We start from the raw sequence: 8,115 nt of genomic DNA on the forward strand, positions 1-8,115 counted from the left end.
GCTACTGCTGCGGCCGTGTGCTTTTATATAGGACGATGCTTACTGTATGACTGCAACTGCAAGCGTGCAGTATTTCCGTATACAGACTTATTTTTCAGATATATTATTAACATGTTTTTAAAATACTTTTTTTGACATCTAATTTTTCAATAGACATTGTACATTTTTCATATACATCTGAAACATTATTGATAAACACATCTAACATTTTTTGAAATACAAGATTTTTTTTTCGAATAACTATTTTTATGTATATTTTTCATACACATTGTACATTTTTCATATATATTTTAGACATTATTTTCATGCATGTTAGATATTTTTCAACTACATGTTGTACATTTTTTTTCTTAAATACATGTTTTGATGTCCACTTCTTTTCACATACTATATATTTTTCGTATAAATCTGAAACATTACTTCTATATAAGTTTGAAATTTTTTCAAATACGTTAATATTTTTCATATACATCCGAAACATTAACTTTCTACACATTTAACAAATTTTAAATACATGATTTATTTTTGAAATACTATATTAATGAGTACTTTTGTCACACACATTGTACATTTTTCGTATACACTTGAAACATTATTTTAATGCATGGTTTTATTTTTCAAACACATATTTTTTAAAATACATGTTTTGATGTCTACTTATTTTCATACACATTTTATATTTTTATATACATTTGGAATATTATTTTTCTACATGTTTAACATTTTTCAGAAATATGATTGACATTTTTTCAATACATTTTTTGATGTCTACTTTTATTCAATAGACATTTTACATTTGCATATATGTGTGAAACATTATTTTTATACACATTTATAATTCTTCGTAATCATGATTTATTAAAAACTATTTTTTGTGTGTACTTTTTCATACACATTTTATTTTTGTATACGTCTAAACCTTTATTTCTATGCACATTTAGCATCTTCAACTATGTGTATTTGAATTATTGTTTTGAATACGCATTAAGAATTTTTTGAAATATACAGTGAAACATTTTTTTAATGATATGGAAAAAATTAAAGAAGTCATGAAAATCTTAAATTAAATTAATATTTGATTAAAGAAGTCATTTAGTATGGAACTAAGTTACCCATAACTTTCACATTAGCTAATTCTGTGAAAGTGAAATATTTATTTCAACAATCTGGCAGGTATGCCAGATTGGTTCCCTCTCTGTCTTGGTTCATATTTCAAAGTTTGGTGCATTTTAACCTGAGTTGTTCCTATACGGAAGCGTTGACTTTGGGGCATTTTAACCTGAGATGTTCCTATACGGAAGCATGGCTAGTTATTTGGTCGAGTGTTACTCTTGTCAGATAATAACATCAAATTTGCAGCGGTTGACTATATCACTGTCCCAAGTGTTCTTAAATTCTCACGGACCTGCCTGTCGTAGAACTGTTTTGTGGGATCATGTGGTTAACAACATGAAATAAGAGTTTAGGAGGGTTACTTTAGCGGCTTCTGCTTACTCTTTTCCATTATGGTTGAAGAGTTTTGAAGTGTTTTGGCAAGTGCTTACTACTACTAGAATGCACTAGCAGATTAATTGATACATCACTTACTTCATTTTGCAGTGAACTTTCTGATGATACTGAGCAAAGTATACAACTAGGACGCCACCAACCAACGAGGCATTAGCAAACCTCAGAAAGTAATGGCGGAGATTGTGATCCTTCTAGCCATTAAAAAGATTGGAATTGCCTTGTCAAAAGGAGCGGCAGACCAGGCCAGTGTGCAGTTTGCGAAGTACGGGGCACAACTACTGGAGCTACAGGGTAGCATGGGCCGCGTCGCCAGGGAGCTTCGGGTAATGCATGATGTTCTTTGTCAAATGGACATTCGAAACCGCAGCAATCTAGTATATGAGGGCTGGTTAGAGGAGGTACGCAAAGTAGCACATGTGATGGAGGACGTGGTGGATGAGTACTTGTATCTGGTTGGTCGAGAACATGATATAGGTTGTTGTTTTTTCCTGAAGAAAGGGTTCAAAAAGCCAAGATCACTGCTTTGTTTGAATCAGATAGCTTTCAAGGTGAAGGACATAGAGAAAGACCTTTCACACCTATCAAAGACAAAAAACCGTTGGGTTCCCATGATAAACAACGAGGATTCTAGCAACCTCAGTTACATTGTCAAGAGATCCCAAGAGCTAGCAAACATTTCACGCTCCCTTGATGAAGAAGATCTAGTGGGGGTGGATAAAAATAGAGAACAGCTCGAGCAGTGGTTGGCGGGTGATGATCAGGAATGCTCTGTGATAGCTCTGCTCGGAATGGGAGGTCTTGGTAAAACTGCTTTAGCTGCAAATGTCTACAGGAAGGAGAGGGAGAAATTCCAGTGCTATGCCTGGGTCTCCATCTCTCAAACTTATTCTAGAAAAGATGTCTTGAGAAATATGATCAAACAACTTTTTAAAGATACTGCCAGTGTTCTATCTAGCACTCTGGCTATGGACATCATGAGCCTTGAAGAGTCACTAAAGAAATATCTGGAGCAAAGGAAGTACTTTATCATATTCGGTGATGTTTGGGATCTAGAAACATTTCATGATTTGTCAAGGATGTTTATGGATAGTGATAATGGCAGTAGAGTGATGCTCACAACAAGGGAAGCCCGCGTTGCCGCACTTGCCTCTCGAGGACATATCTTAACACTGGAAGCTTTACCAGAAGACAAGGCATGGGACCTCTTTTGTAAGAAAGCCTTTCCAAGAGATACAAATCATGAATGTCCTACAGAATTGAAGCCATCATCCAAGGAAATAGTTAGCAAGTGCAAAGGCTTGCCTCTTGCTATTGTGTCAGTTGGTACCCTCTTGAGTCCGCGTGAGAAAACCGTGGAAGAATGGAGAAGAATAAATGATCAACTAAGCTGGGAGATAATTAACAATTCAAGTCTGGACCACATAAGGAATGTTTTGCATCTGAGCTTCATCTACCTCCCAACATACTTAAAAAGTTGTTTCCTATACTGTAGCTTATTTCCAGAAGACTACCATTTCAGAAGGAAACAACTTATACGGTTGTGGACAGCAGAGGGGTTCATCGAGGAGAGGGGTGAAAGCACACTAGAAGAAGTGGCAGAAGGCTATCTAAAAGAGTTGGTTGACAGAAACATGCTACAACTTGTTGAGAGGAACTCATTTGGTAGGATGAAGATATTCAGAATGCACGATCTCGTACGTGAACTGGCAGTTGATTTGTGCAAGAAGAACTGTTTTGGTGTTAGTTATGAGGATCAGTGTGGGGGGTCTCTTGAGATGGATGGACGTCGGTTGGTGCTTCACAAACTAGAGAAGGATATTGAGCAGCCATTTTCCAATATGCACCAACTTCGGACTGTCATTACACTTGGCGATAGCAAGTCATCATGCACCTTACTACCTCTGCTATGCACGACGTCAAGATATATGACAGTGCTACAATTAAGTGGTCTACCCATGGAGAAGATTCCAGATGCTATTGGGGATCTTTTTAATCTCTGCCATTTGGGTTTGCGGGGTTCAAAGGTGAAGATGCTCCCGAATACTATTGAGAAACCTTTCAAATTTGTTGACACTCGACCTTTATCAGTCTGATATACATAAGCTGCCTAGTGGGATTGTGAAACTGAAGAAGCTTAGGCACTTATTTGCTCAAAAAACAATTGATACAGTTTGGAGAGAGCTTGCATGTTGTAGTGGTGTGCATATCTGCAATGGACTTGGAAATCTAACAAACTTACAGACGCTGAAAGCATTGGAAGTACATGATGAGTCTCTTAGACATTTAGGGGAGCTCAGGCAACTGAGAAGCTTGAGGTTATGTAATGTGAAAGGAATCCATTGTGGACGCATGAGTGAGTCTCTAGTTCAGATGCGGTATTTATCCAGCCTAGGTGTGAATGCAAGTGATGTGGATGAGGTTCTCTTATTGAATGTCTCCCTGCCAAATCTGCAAAAGCTATGTTTGGGTGGACGACTAGCGGAAGAGGCGTTGGACGAGTCTCCTTTGTTCCAAGCTGTTGGCGGCCAGAACCTGTATGAGTTGGTTCTATATTGGTCACAGCTGAGAGAAGACCCCCTGCCATCCCTTTCTCGGTTGTCAAACTTGACTTATCTACAATTCACCAGAGCATACAGTGGAGAGCAGCTGTCATTTCTCACGGGGTGGTTTCCCAAGCTAAAGATTCTCTCCCTAAGAGACCTGCCTAATCTGAATCGGCTAGTGATACAGCAAGGTGCCATGGCGAGCCTGGAAAATTTATTCTTAACCAACCTCAGCAGCATGACGGAGGTCCCACATGGCATTGAGTTCCTCCTGCCCCTCCAATATCTAAGCTTCCTGGAAATCACCAATGACTTCTTGACGGCGCTGTACCAATGTTCTGTACTTGAAGCGCAGATGTGGCACTATTCTCTCCGAGACTGACCTGACACACTGGCCGGTAAATGTGTAGGTACGGAAGCTACTGCACTAATCTGCCAACTAGCCAGTACCACTACTTCCTCCCTCATCTCTAATCTCACTAGTTTTAAGATGTTGACGGTGATATGGTGTTGGTTATGCAGGTCGCGGGCCGGAAGGGGGATGCTTCCTTGTTTGGGCCACATGCGTATTCGATTCAGTGAGTGAAGGGGGTCAAAACATCTGAAGGTGCATTAGTATATTCGTGTTGCTGCTGCTGATATACAACTATACCTCCGTCAACCTGCGTCTCCTCTGCTTTTATGGGACGTGCTGCGGCCTCGTGCTTTTATTAAATAAAAACGATGCTTGTTGTATGACTGCGAGCGAGCTATATTTCCATATTCAGAATTATTTTCGTGTTGTTTGTTTTACGAATTAAGGAGCTCTCCGCTCCAGATTTTATTTCAGAAACTGATCGACGCATGATTTGTTTCAGCTATATATGTACTGATATTTCGTGAGTGTGCTTGCTCTGAACCCATTTCAGCTGTGGCTGTTGAATAAAAACACTTGGTTTGCGATTCATAATTCTGGCTCAGGTATGCATTTTCGTCGTTCCGCGGTTCACTACCAGAAATTATCTAGTTGCCGACGGCCTCATCTATGCCGACGGCGCCCGCCGGCATAAATGGACATATGCCGACGGCCAAGGGCAGGCCGTAGGCGTAGAATAGCCGTCGACATATGTGTATCTATGCCGACGGGGGCCGTCGGCATATTACGGCCGTCGGGACAGCTCGCGGTACGCCTACGGGGACCGTCGGCATAGAAGAGGCCGTCGGCATAGAAAGGGCCCACCTACCCGATTAGCGGCGACCGTTTGACGGTGTCAAAACTACGCCGACGGGGGATAACGGCGGCCGTCGGCATAGAATTGCTAACATCACCGATCCGCGCCGTCGACACGTCATCGATCCGAGGGAGTGAGGGCCTGTGGTGTGGCAGAGATATGCCGACGGCATAGCCGTCGGCATAGTCCTAGCCCATGCTATCTGCCACGTCATCAATCCACGTGCAATGCCATGTCATCGATCCGTGGGATCGTAGCTCCGTGTGCGCAGCTATGCCGTCGGCATACCTTTATTTTTTTATTTTTAGTTTATATATTTATTATTTTGTATTTTTTCACAACATAAATGTGCCTTATCTAAACAAAAAACATGCCCCAATGGTATATCGATTGCCCCCCTCACGGACGTCACTGCCGCCGTGTCACGGAGGGGGGAAACGATCGACATGGAGGGAATCTGGTTAGAGGGGGGATTCGGGGTGGCCTTCGGGGTGTAGCTATGCTACCGAAACATCGCATGGGTCCCGATGCATGTGTGAAAGTGTTCTGGCATGCGTAGACGCCCGTCTTGGGGCTTCATGGTGTGGCCCCCTCCACGGAAGGCAGAGCCGCCGTCACTTGGAGGAGGTAAGGTGCGGGTGCGGTGGAACCGGAGGGAATCTAGTGTTGGGTTGGGTCCAAACCGTGTTCGGGGATGTTGCTATGGGCTGACCTATCGCAACCAGGCGGAAGAGTCCACCGGTCAAAGCCCGCCCGGCGAAAGTCAAAGGGCTAGATCTACTCGTCAACTAGGATTCGGGGTGGCCTTCGGGGTGTAGCTATGCCACCGAAACATCGCACGAGTCCCGATGCATGTGTGAAAGTGTTCTGGCATGCCACGCGGACCATGAGACCCATGCCAAGGCCATGATCACTACTTTCTGGGTGAGTTCTCTTCAGAAGCACAAGTCCATTCTAGTTTCATGAATGATTTAACTCATGGCTTCTTCCATTCTTGTTTCATGCATGATTGTAGACATTCTATCGAGTTCTTCCGCAGCACAGGGCTAGAGCAGACCAGATCGTGCTGCGCCAATGCAAGAAGAAGGCCCGCCAGATGCAGTACGAGGTGCGCTATGTGGCCATCTCCACATACTACCACGACTATCTTGGTGTGAAGATGACCAAGGAAGAAGCGCGGAGGATGGGCATTACCTTGGAGAGGCCCGAGTTCTTGGCGGTAAGTATAAAAGATTTTTCATTATGCTTTCATATATTATGCTTTCATCATGCTTTCATTACCTTGTGGTACATTATGCTTTATGCTTTATGCTTCCATAACACCAATTTGGACACACCTACATGCCATTATGCTTTTATTATGTAGGTGTGTCCAAATTGGTGTTATGGAAAAGACGAGTCCTGGGCGGCATTGGTGGATCTTTGGTGTGATGAGGCTGGAGCCTGGGTGGCTATGAGAACCAAAAATAAGGCTAACCGAGGGATGGAGGGAGTACATGCTCAGGGAAACCGAAACCACTATCTCCACAAGGCAGTTAATGTATGACTAACCCCATTAAACATTCTTCTTCTTCTATTTACCATCACTTTCTTATGTATGACTAACCTCTGTTTGGTGGTGCAGGAGGAGAAACTGAAGCGGCCGCTCTCAGACATGCAGGCGTGGGAGATCGCCCATACGTGGAAGGACTTCAAGCCTGGCGAGCCCCAGTACTACGGCAAGAAGACCGCGGGGAGGAAGCAGGCCTACTCTGAAGCGTATCTGAAGTTGCATCCTGACACACCTGACCCCATTGCGGCGCCTCTGGACGACAGGGCGGTGGTGAGCATGGGGCCCAAGGAGCACGGTCGGGAGGTGGTTCTCGATGTTGTGATCACTCCTAGTATCTCCTACACACAACTTCGTCGGATCGACCCGAGCCTGAGCGAGCGCACGAGCCAGCCAGTGACCAGTACATAGTCCCTCTTTCAGGAGCAACAATCTGTAAGTATTTTTCCTCTTATCTTCATTGCTCACTTCATTTTCCGCATTTAGTAGTTTTATGAGTTCCATCATGTCATACCGTAGGCCTACATGGAGTACACACGCCAGGAGACCATGGCGTGGCATCAGAGGCTTTATGAACACCAAGTGCAGAGGGATAGCCAGATGCAGCAGGCTTTTCAGGATATGGCGGCCGGCAGGTGTCCTCAGTTCCCTCCAGCATAATGCCCTCCAGCACAACTAGTGCTGATGAGCTTTGAGGAGTTTGTGGCACAGAACGCTGGCCCCTCGCCGTTTAGTTCATCCCCAATCTATTCACCCAAAGCATGTCATGCCTTTCAACACAGTCATATATCCCGTGCATATGTCTTTTCAACATCCAGGGAACATGTGGATCTACCGTTGGCGGTGGTCTTCGCAGCACTCCGGAGACACGGAGCCCGACCACTCCGATCCACGGAGGCGGAGGCGGAGATGGAGGCGGAGGCGGTCTTGGCGGTAGAGCTGCCGCTAGCAGTGACGACCTGGGCTTTGGCCGTCTTGGCGGTGACGACCTCCGCGGTGCTCGATGATCCTTGTGTGGTGATGATGCTTGAGATGACTTGTGTGTGGTGATGATCATTTAGATGACTTGTGTGCTTCTCTATATGCTTATGTTGGTTGTGATGATGTTCATTTAGAGACTTGTGTGTGATGATGCTTATGCATATATTGTTGTGATGGTGCCGGATGATATCCCGTTGTGTTTTATATGTCTATCTCATCATATATATCTGCTGATATGTGCTGCTATTTGAATTGAATTGATCTGAAAACAAACAGAAAAAAGAAAAAAAAAGCAAAAGCAAACTATGCCGACGGCTAGGCC

General features: G+C 43.8%; 1 pseudogene; it reads left to right on the forward strand.

Moving 5' to 3' along the window:
• The first annotated feature begins 1,575 nt into the window (after nucleotides 1–1,575).
• LOC119328057 lies at nucleotides 1,576–4,868 on the forward strand (annotated as a pseudogene).
• The last annotated feature ends 3,247 nt before the right edge of the window (nucleotides 4,869–8,115 follow it).

This window comes from Triticum dicoccoides, chromosome 7A, assembly GCF_002162155.2.
Source record: "Triticum dicoccoides isolate Atlit2015 ecotype Zavitan chromosome 7A, WEW_v2.0, whole genome shotgun sequence".
Lineage (NCBI taxonomy): Eukaryota > Viridiplantae > Streptophyta > Magnoliopsida > Poales > Poaceae > Triticum > Triticum dicoccoides.